The sequence below is a fragment of the Gavialis gangeticus genome, unplaced genomic scaffold (genome assembly GCF_001723915.1).
Source record: "Gavialis gangeticus isolate Ggan-Ray unplaced genomic scaffold, GavGan_comp1, whole genome shotgun sequence".
NCBI lineage: Eukaryota > Metazoa > Chordata > Crocodylia > Gavialidae > Gavialis > Gavialis gangeticus.
Genome location: NW_017728980.1, coordinates 5,557,587 through 5,568,803, shown reverse-complemented (window position 1 = coordinate 5,568,803; position 11,217 = coordinate 5,557,587). Strand labels below are relative to the sequence as shown.

The 11,217-nt window shown below is 44.1% G+C and overlaps 1 protein-coding gene across 1 annotated transcript in view; it reads right to left on the bottom strand.

The window, feature by feature from the left end:
- Window positions 1–11,217, bottom strand: part of LOC109292012 (transmembrane protein 45B-like) — a 29,762-nt gene that overhangs the window by 6,601 nt on the left and 11,944 nt on the right. The gene's annotated exons all lie outside the window — the stretch shown is intronic.

Below are 11,217 nucleotides of genomic sequence, written 5' to 3'. Positions count from 1 at the left end.
GGGGGGGGGGGTAAGGAAAAAAACCAAAAAAAAATCCCATTTGCTTTTACATTATTTTAGACTCCAACATTTTGCTTCTTTTGCATTTTAAATAGCTGCTGCTCCACAGGCCCATTATTCAGAGCCTGTATGGTCCACACACAGCCGACGGAAGCAAGGTTTCCCCTGGCTGAACTCACTAAGCTTCATTCGGTGACAGATAAACTTTGTGTATCGTGGTTAGCGTGAGACAGAGCTATTTTCAGCAGGATGTGCTGGTTTGCACCAGACTTGTATCTCTGAAACCAAGAGGGAATTAATTTCCTTTAAAACTGACCAGTATCCCTTTGGACTTGGAAATGAAGACCAAGAGCTAGCAAGGACAGAGACAGCTGAAGCTAAGTAGAGACTCCACTAGGTATCCTGAGAAGAAGACAGCTATCTGTGGGCTCTGTAGAATAATTGACGGTGGCAGATGAGCTAGAGCTTGCAGCATACATGCACAGCTGTGTGTACGGTAGAGTGATGTATCCTTATCACAAGTGACAGCAGGCAAGAAGCAGAAACAGCTTACCTTGTTTACAGCCATGGGAACCCACCATACACCTAAACTGCCTTGCTAGCAACCTAGTGATAGTATTACTCCTGGCTATACCATGCTCTTCAGGCAAAAGAAACAGCTCAGCATGACTAGCCATACTTCTTGAACCCCTATCTGAGAGCTGAGAGGGAAATGCAGAAGCACTAGGACAAAGATGCCAGTTCAGGGCGATGCAGGAGATCTGCAAAGAGAGCTAATGCAGAGGCAAAAGCAGCAGTGTATTCATTGGCAATAAATCCTTCCTGGCAATGTGCTGCTCCTGTCCTGCTGCCTCTGTTCCACTGCACAGGTCGTGTTGGCTTGGGCAAACAAGCAAGCAGGAGCAGAGTAGAGCAGGAAGGTTAACCCTGCGACAGGCCCGTTCAGAACAGACATGTTCTGGGAGGTTTCTGGCGCCAGCTATTCTCAGCGCTGGTAAAAAGAGTGACTCTAAATACAGAAGCCCCTAGTTTACCATTCAATAAGCTGCAACAAAGGGGAGACCCCTGCTCACTGACTTTATTAAGGTCAAAAGAAGATGGTTTTTCAGAGTGTATAGAAAGCTACTGTTTCAATGGGCTCCAGAAGGGGTTTTCATGTCAATTATCTTTTGGTGATCTTGATGATCTTCAGGGTCCCTTCCAGCCCTAATGCCTATGAAATAATGTCTCTGAAAGCCTCCCCAAAGCACACACATCCAAGAGAAATTGGCTGGTTACCCACTACCATACAGGTCGAAGTATCTTAGTATGCCTCTGAATAGTCCAACTGTCTGCACCGTCATGTGTGGCACACTCCCTGTCTGAGCTTTGCAAGGGTTCCAGGCAATTATTACTTGTCTGAAATACTACATACATAGATAGCATCCTCTGTTAACCTCTTCAGTGGCTTTGAAAGTAAGCTTTTGGCTGCATGATTTCATTGTGCTTTCATAGCAGCTGTGTTCTGATATGTTTTCTCTTGAGCTGTTTGCTTTAGCATCACATCATCTGCTTGACTGGGTCTCTCCAATAAGAGACTTGTCTAATACTCACTCTGTTCAGAGCATCAAAAATGGAAGGCACACACCAAAAGAACCCAAACTGGCACAGAAATCAGGGTAGGACCCGTGCCTGGAAATACACAGTTTCCCTATAGCTGTTTAGGAACCCCCAGTTATACCAGTGTAAAAGCACTTCTGCTGGTATAACATATCAGTTAAGGACCAGATGTAAACTATGCTACTAAGTCATCTTGGTACCATCGTGCCTGTATCTGTACTAGGAATTTTACTGGTATAATTCTGCCAGCAACAACAAAAATTTGATACCCCTAGCTAACATAATTAGGCCAGTAAAATATAACTATAGACTGAATTACCTCAAAAGAAGAATATCACAATACAAATCTAATCCAACTCAACTTACAGGACTACAAAGCACAGGAGAAGAGATACTATGTCCTGCTGTAGCTGTTTACAACACTGTTGGTTTTGGCAAACATGAGTTGCAATAAAACAAGGGAAAGGCACATCCCTTTGAAATGTAAGCACAATGAGAACAAAGCTCTTCTGCTGCCCAATTTGTGAACTGTAGCTAAAAGACACTGGCAATCCTAGATTCTCTCCCCCAGATTGTGAAAGCTGGGTGGATAATGCAGGAATCCGGGTTTAGAAAGACAAACTTTAATGGCAAAGCTTTGCAATACTAAGTTCCCTCAGAAAGCAGGAAGAGGAACTAATAAGTTGTGTTTTGATGAGTAATACTGTCATAAATTACAAAGCATGATATGATGGTCAAAGACATCAGTCTGTGACTCACAAGACCTTTGTGCGAGTATCTGCCCCACCAAAGACTTCCTGTCCAACACTGGACAAGTCCTGGTCTGGACAGTCAAATGAATTACAGCAAGAAAAGAGGCAGATGATAGCTGTTCTCACAGTCTTACCTGGGGCAAGAGAAAACCAAACCATGGCAACTTGCCCCTGAATGAAACTGGGCTAAATTGCCCCATCTTACCCCAGGGTAAAAGCAGGCAGACAGAGTCTCTGTGGAGGTGGTTCCCAGTAAGTCCCTGTCCATTTTAAATTACTACAATTTTGTCATTTGCACATATCCTTAGTGTCCCGGTGCCTCAGTTTCCTCTCTCTAAAATACGGATAAAGGCAACTGATTTTGATATCAGTTGGTTTGGGGGGATTGTCACATCACACAGGCTCTCAGGGGCCCTGCTGTGGATGCACAAGGTATTGGGTGGGAGGTAGCTTTTAGACGTTATACTTTTTAAGGAAAATCTTGGCCTTTAAATCTGTAATAATGAATGAGAAAGGAACAATTAAAGCCCCAAATCTGTTCTTAGAGAGACCGCATTGTCTAGTAGGCAGGATCTCCAAGTCACAGACAGTGCTCTATGTTTTATTTCCAACTCTGCCAATGACTTTCTGCTTACCTTGGGCAATACACTGAGCCTTATTTTCCCCCTCTGTAAAATGGGGACAACTACATCAGATTTTTAAAATGAAAGGTTTTTTATGTCCACAATTTTATATAAGAATTAGAGAGTATTGTTGTATCATAGCTAGAGCAAAATGTACATTGCATGGGACTTGAATAGTGGAAGGGAGACTGCAAATATTGGCAAATGGGTTACCGTCTCCTCTGTGTAACCTCCACGTAACCTCAGTAGATTATATGGTACCTTCTTATAGCAAAGGGGGCCCAAATTTCTTCTCTAAATGATAAGCCTAGGTTCATACAGGCTTCAGAGAAACACTGCCACTTCTTGGGTGAAGCATGTAAACTTTAAGAGGGCCAAGCAACAGCTAGTAGTTTGGGGAAGGACCTGTTGCTGCCATGTCCATCTGAACTCTAACTGATGGCACATGCCAGTGGTCTCTCTCTCACCTGTGACTCTAGGCTTTCCAAAACAGATTCATATTGTTGTTAACGGCCTTCTTCATACGCTCTGCTCCTTCCCTCTGGCACATCATGTAGGTCCATTAGTACGCCAGTCACCTCTGCTTTTGGAAGAATATGTGATAAACTACATGGTTCTGTTCCCTGTGTACTTCGGCCAGAGCAAAGGTTTGTCAGAAGGAAAGAAGCAGACGTGCTGGTGAAAAGGAAGGTATGCGTGTAGAAGATAACCATGTTCTTTATGAATGCTGTGAGCCAGAGCTAGAAATGTTGCAGGTGAGCAGTTCATCTCCCTGGCGTTCTGCACTCTGTGCTGAAAATTGATCCAAGTTAAGGCCCTTTCGGAGACCTGCTTCTACTTACCAGCCCCAAGTTGGTTGGCAGGGCCCTGATATCTCAGGGATTGCATCTATCTAATCACACCTCAGCCTGGGCAATGTGGTTAGCAGGGCTGACAAAGCCTCTTTTCTATTAGTTCTTGTAGCTGTGCAAGGCACTGGTGCCAGAGATAAAACTGAGCCTGAACCTTGCAACCATCAGAGATCTTTGCCAAATTCTTCTGTTCTCACAGGTCTTCTAATATACCATGTGAAGACTGGCCCCTACCTATATAACTACTGGAACTTCGAACTACTGCTAGACTTCCCGTATATGACTTGCTTTAGGGGGCAGAGAGAAGGGAGAATTTCACTCTTATCCTGGAAGGAGCGGACGTTACACAATGGCTGTTAGAGGTGTCAAGGATGGACCTCTGGGAGACATTAGCTGTAAAGCAAGAAGGGTAGGAGATTTCTTCAGAGCGCTCCTTCCCTCCACAGGCATCCAGAAATGGAGCACAAAGGCCAGCGCTATGTGGGAAGGACCTATTCACTACTACCCCAGCCTGCTCTGATGGCACTGAGCAGTGACAACATGGCTGCAACGTGATACCGTATCTTGACATGTCAGCTTTCAGCAGATTAATCCTGCTGAATGCCAGTGAGATGACCAGGACCAGAAACTTGTTTTGTTACAAAAGAAAATAAGATTCTGGGCTGAGTAATGTAAAACACAAAGCGATATGATAGTACATGAACTCAAAGAAACATGAACAGAGAAGAACTACAGGGAATGCACAGAGCTGAGCCCTTGCTACAAAAATAAGAAGGATGCTGCTCCCCTTATGTTGGGCCAGCTCTAGAACTGCCCAGTGCTTCACTAAATCCATTGGGTCTGAAAGGCCAGATGATCCCTTACAAGAATGTGGTCATGTTATTTGGTGCTTCCATCTCCCGCTCCTCAATGACTGGAACTAGAAAATACGGAGATGTCTGGAATGGACATTACATATTTAAAATAAATCTTCCAAACCGGTCAATGAGTTGTTTCAGGTTGGTTCATTTTTTGGCCTGATTAGTCCTGGTGGATTTTATAACTGCAGCTGAGGGGCCCCTGCCTGACCTCATCAGCTCATAAAGCCAATCTGTCATTTAAAATCAAGCCATTTCACTCATTTTTGTCATAAAAATGCTTCTTTTCATGTCATCCTTCCACCAAACAAGCATCTTGCCTTGCTTTCAAAATTCCCATTGATAATGTAACCCAAGCCTGTCAAAGCTGTACGTACCTACCGCCTTTTCTACTCAGTTGCGAAAGCCGCCCTCTATCTCTTGCTATCATTGAAGACCCGGTGGAAAACATGCGCCAGCATTGCTTACTAAGCAGCTGTTCTAAGTTTTGTGCAGAAGAGGGAGCCCTAAATCTCCATTGCAATGATCTGATCTTCTATAAACTCTTCAGCAAAAGACATTTTACCATTTGACCAGTTCCAGTGGGGCAAATAAATAAAACGAGTCCCTAACATTTGCATGATTAAACATGCTGAACACTTCTGAGTCACAGGATCTCATGATTAGTTACCACCTATATTATTAGTTCTGAAAACTAATAGGGACTTGTAGGGAAGTTTGTACATTTTAGCACCAGTCCTTCACCCAGACACTCATAACACAGTTTCTGTATTAAAAAACTGCTGCCCAAACAGGAAACAAAGTGATTTAAATGAATGGTCTGCAGACAGCCTAGCAACTAAAAATGATTTCTCCCATTGTACCCAGTGAACACTTTGATAATATTCAAAGAAAATCAAATTCAGGCCATGAATGATTAACTAACCAAGCAATGAACTAAACATGGAATTCATTTTGTTCATATGATAGAGTTAAATTAGTTCAACAGGATACATAAAGGTCCAGATCCTATTTTGCTCATTAAGAGCATAAATGTGATCCTATTCTACCCTGTCTGAGCCCCTGAAAAGTAGTTAAACTCAAAAGGTGGGTGGGTCCTCCTGCTTGCTGCCTTCTGTGGTTTAGTCATAAGGCTGTGTGGCCATGGCATATTACCAAAGTAGATGTTAACATTTTTCAGTTCAGTCCAGAGAACCAAAAAACAAATAAATTATTTACACAGTGCTAGTACACACATAGACACACACATCTATCTCAGGTCACACCCTGTGATGTTTGGTCATGCTGTATGGTGCTGGCTTATATTGCTTGATAACCTGAATGCAGGAGAGTGAACTTTTCACCTGTTCACATGGGACAGTGTGGCAAGAATCCCAATATTGTATTTAGTCACAGCATGAACACACATACAGTTGTTCAGGTGAGTCAGGGGACTGGCAATTAAATCCAGCCTGCTCCTGATGGCCATTTGCTGGTTTGCTTAACAGGGTGAAGAATTTGCTAGCTCTTTGATGTAGTCCTCAACTTAAGTCAGGGAGACCATCTGGCACAACTGGAGGTCAGTTTTGTCAGGATGATCAATCAGGCTTTTTTAACTAATAGCTGGTGTTGAACTGCAGTGTGCCCAAGCGTTCTCTTCTGCATATTAACGGCTGTCTCACAAGACTCACATTTCATGTTAAACAGCACCTGTACATTTTGCTACCTGGAATCAATTGACTGAAATAGCAGGAGACTATGAGGTGGGCTTGACCTTGCCTCCCATCATAACCCCCTAAGCTCCCTGACCCCACAGGAATGACATGCTAACTACAGGCAGTGAGTGTGAATGTGTGCGTGGGTGTGTGTACATGTCTGGAGCCTGTAGGCTGGCTCCATCAGGACTATGGTTGTGGGGCTGGGCAGTGGAGCACGGTTCAGGAGCACAGACCAACAGCAGATGACTCAGGAGCTTCAGTTTTGTGACCAAAGCACCTTCTTATGCCATGTCCTCTGCCTCAGACCACATGTAAAAATCCATGTTCTCCTTCTGAAGTATCTGGTCTATGTGGGCCCCTCCATACGGGGGATGATCTGGTCCTAAGATTAAAATGACATCTTCACTGTAGGTCTTAAGTAGCTCAGACATTTTCTCAGTGGAAAAGTTGGGTTGGTGTAACTCGAACCCATCCGTCCATCTGTCATCCAATGTAGTTCCACTAGAACAAGCTGTTTGTGCTCCTTTCATTTCAGTTCAAGTTAAATTTGCCCCCACAAAAGTTAAACTAGAGTAAAATGAGCCATTGTTAAATCAGGAAGAGAGTGTGAACATGGGTGTTTACATTGGTTTAAAATGGTTTAAACCAATGACACTTTCTCATGCAGACAAACCTAGAAGGCTGTCATCACGATTAACTCAAGTGGCTGCCTCCAGTGACAAAAAACCCGGGTAACGTTTTTACATGGTTACTACTTTGGCTGAACAGGTAAAGACCCAGTCTATTGTTGCTGAGGTCCCAGGCTCAATTCCTACAAAACCATCATGTATGCGCATTTATGAAGGTATTTTGTCCTAGAATTAAACTACCCATGCAACAAAATACTTTTTTCTAGGATATTTAATAGCAACTTTAGAGCCATTTGTTACAAGCAGTGAATGACTCTGCCTTATTCCATGGCTCAAGGGGAGAGATTTGTTGGCAATAAGCACACTGGGTCATTAAACACAAAATGCAAACATTTACCAACAACATTGGTACAGTCCAACAGTTTTATATAATAGTCACTTTTATTCCTTTGAAAGACACAGTTTGTTCCACAAATAATCTACCTATAGCATTACGAAGAAGGCAGCACGCACGAACACAGGGATAGCTGAAAATATAAATATATATGGGAATATATGGGGAAACAGACGGCTATATTCTTAATATAATAATATGCAGCCCTGGCCTTTTCTTGGGTGCTACTATACTATGAATAAGAAACTGAAGTCCTTTGACTTCAGCTGATCTTCCCTTAAAAAAGTCCCAGGCATCTCAAGTTGGCATCCAAAATTAGAGGCCATATCTGAAAGGCTTGGCTTTCCCCAAACCAGGTTCTTAATTTCACTTTCAGTCAGTTTATTCAATTGTTTCATAGCATGCCTGATCCTTTACTCGATTAATATACTTGGCATAACTTCCCACTTATTACATTATTAGCACAATCATTTAGTGCTTCTTCTGGTCTTATGACTTTCCCAGATCAGCTTGCCACATTGTTTTAATACTAATTCACTGGCCTTCCCAGGGAAAGAGTCTAGAGAAGAGCAGCGAGAATGATACGAAGCTTAGAAAACATGAACTATTTGGAAAGGTGGAGAGAATTGGGGTTGTTTAGACAAATATCTGTCAGGAATGGTCTAGGTACAACTGATCATGCCTCACATCAACAGATCAACTAGATGACCTCTTGGGATGCCTTCCAGCCCTATATTTCTATGATATGCTATGTTTGGTTAGGGTTGGCTGGGATACTAGCTGGATATTGCTTGCACAGCTGGACTGCACCTCTTCCACATCAGTCTCTTCTTTCCTTCTGTTGTGAATAGCAGAGCAGGAGGATAGTTTTATCTTGTCCCTGTTCTCTAGCCTAATCCCTTTGAGGGCAAGTTTTGGCCCTAGAAGCCTTCAAAGGGTCTTGCCTACCTTCCTGGGACACAGCATTAAGTGATTATTTTTAGCATGTTAATAGCATTTCACTTTGCATATTATCTCCATGCCCTGGCTGACTACAGTTTGTAACCCTGAAGTCCAAAGTCTGGTGTAGCGCTACAGTAAACAACCCACAGATGTAGGCTGAGCAACACACCTTGCCCTCACACTAAATGACTTGTGTGGAGGTCCAACAATTAGCTGGCCAAATTAGCCAGTTCAGTTACTTGGTTGAATACTATGGGATCCTCAAGGTTTCTAAGCTTTTCTCATGGATTTTATTTCCCTTTGATTTGCTGGGGTTGGTTGCTCTAAGGGGAAGGCAGGGGTGGGGTGTAAGGCCAAGGGACCTTATTCAGGAGGTCAATACTTGGCTGAGAGGAGGAAAAAGAAAGGGAAACAGAGCAGAGAATTATCTCCCAGAAGGCAGAGAAAGGCTATAAAAAGGGGCACAAAAGATACTTGGAGAAAGCTACTTGCACAAATAGTTGTTCTGACTCATGTTCTGTTCTTGCCATACTTACCCGTTGTCCTTCTTCACTGTCTCACGGCGTTATATCACACTTAAATTTCCGGGACCACATCTTATCTACAGAATCTCTGTGAATCTTAAGGATGTAAGTGTTTCCATCAACCCTGTTGGAAGACTGTTCCCTATTACACTGAAGTTCCCCTTCACACTAAATTTTCTCTTTGCCCAGTTACATCCACTACACACCAGTTGCTTGCATCTCGCCTCCATGATGATACTAGTGAACAATTAAGTTACTCATTACTTATAGTACCTCATCTGATAATGTCTGCAAAACTGGTGGAGCAACTTTCCTTCCCTCCACAGCTGCCTTGGAAGCATTCTTAGCATTTCTAGTCTTGGGTTAAAAAATGTTTTAACTGGGGTATATCTGGTCTATGCCAATGGCAAGTTCAATAATATGACGTGGATGAAGATTCCTAAAACATTGCAACAACGTATAACAGTGAACATTGCTAGGAAAAAGACACAAAGGGAATTGGTCCAAACATGAAGGGGTCATCCAGGGGCTGTATTAAGAACAGAACTGGTAAACAGAAGTGTGAAATCAGAAATGGATGGACCGCACAGGCATGCTGGAAGACTTAATGGATGGACAAAATAATAAGCGAATGTCTAGTCCTTAAAGAGAGACTCTGAGAGAGGTAGGGAAGGAAATAAAATGCTAGGAACAGGTAGAAAAGAAAGAGCAAGCTTTGCCATCTCAACTCCATTTCCACGATCTTCCTCAGTTCCAAGAGCCTCCATGAGGCTGCTGAGCCTTTATAGTCCTGGCCCTCAGAGATGTCTGGGCCAAGGAAGTCTCAAACACCAGAGAGAAGAACTCAAAGAATAACACCAGTTTTGTCTAAGTCCTGAAAAATACCCAGCTAAGACCTGGGTTCCTGCTATCACTCCCTGTCTCGCATGTCCGTTTCCTTCCTCCTCTTATATGTTCTCACGGGTGACAGGTGGTGCCTCCTGAGACTGGGTGTACAGTTTTTGGGCAGCATCATCGGTGGTATCATCGAATCACAGAATCATAGAAGTAGGGTCAGAAGGGACCTCATAGATCTTCAAGTCCGACCCCCTGCCAGGGCAGGAGGACCCCCTGCCAGGGGGTGGCGGGGTGGCGAGCAGCAACTGCCTGCAGAAGCTGGTGGCGTGGCCAACCTCAGGGGGGGCACATACCCCCTGTGCCCTTCCTACCAGTCGCCTATGTATGTTCTCTCTCCTTTCTTGCTCTTATCAAACAGAAGGCAAAAGAATCAGACTTACCTGCCAAGGCTCTCTCTTACCTGGTTGGGAACCTATATCAGAAAGGCAGCCAAAACCAAAGCCTCTAATAGCCTAATACTGGTACAATGTTCCCAGGTCCCGGAGTAGCTGATAAGATTGTGCCACATGTACTTGAATATCTCCAGCAGAGATGCTGAGGGCAAGAGTCAGCACCACAGACAGGAACTATACTTTTTTCTATCTTTGCTGTTATTTCTCTAGTCTTTTGCATGTGCTCATCTGCTTTAGTCACCAAGAAACCACAGTTCAACTTCAATCCACCTCAACTCTATTTTTCTCCTCTTCCCAAAGAAAAAGGGACATTTGTTAGCATCTTTAAATACCATCAAAAACGACTTTCAGACTAGTCAGTTTTCCTCATATAAATGCTGTTAGCGAAAAGTAATAAGAAATATTACTTAGGAGTGTGAACTGCACGGGCCAACTGGAGAACAGGGGTTTAGAAAACAGGATCCGGGAAGAAAGACTGAAAGAAGTGGGGTTGCTTGGTCTAGAGAAGAAAAGCCCGGAGGCAGGAGAAATGGCAAGACGACTGCCAAAAGAAGGCTGTAAACTGTTCTGTCTGCTGGAGAGAGGACAAACAGGGATGGACTTAAGCTGCAGCAAGGGAGATTGAGGTAGGACATCTGGAGAAAAGCTAAGTGCGAGGGTAGCTGGGCGCTGGAACAGATTACTGTGGCTTCTTACTCACTGGTGGTCTTTAAGGCCAGGTAAAAGAAACACCTGTCAGGGACAGTTTGAGGCATCACTGTTGCTGCCTTGGGGCAGGGGAAGGGGGGAATTAAAGCATCCTCTCTGCGTGCACTTCCAATGAGCTGCACTTTTGTGCCACCAACCTTTGAGACCCGCGGGCTGCGTCCCAGGCCGGCTGCTATCAGTCCCAGCCCAAAGAGGGAATCGATGGAGGCGCAGCCTTATCGGAGCCGTGCCTGGAAAGGGCTGGCCCCGGACTTTGGTCCTCCAGCTCCGTGCCAAGCCCCGGCGGGCGGCGGCGAGCTCATCTCCAGAGCGGCCGCGCTCCCTTCCTTCGGGCCGAGCCCGGAGCTGGGAT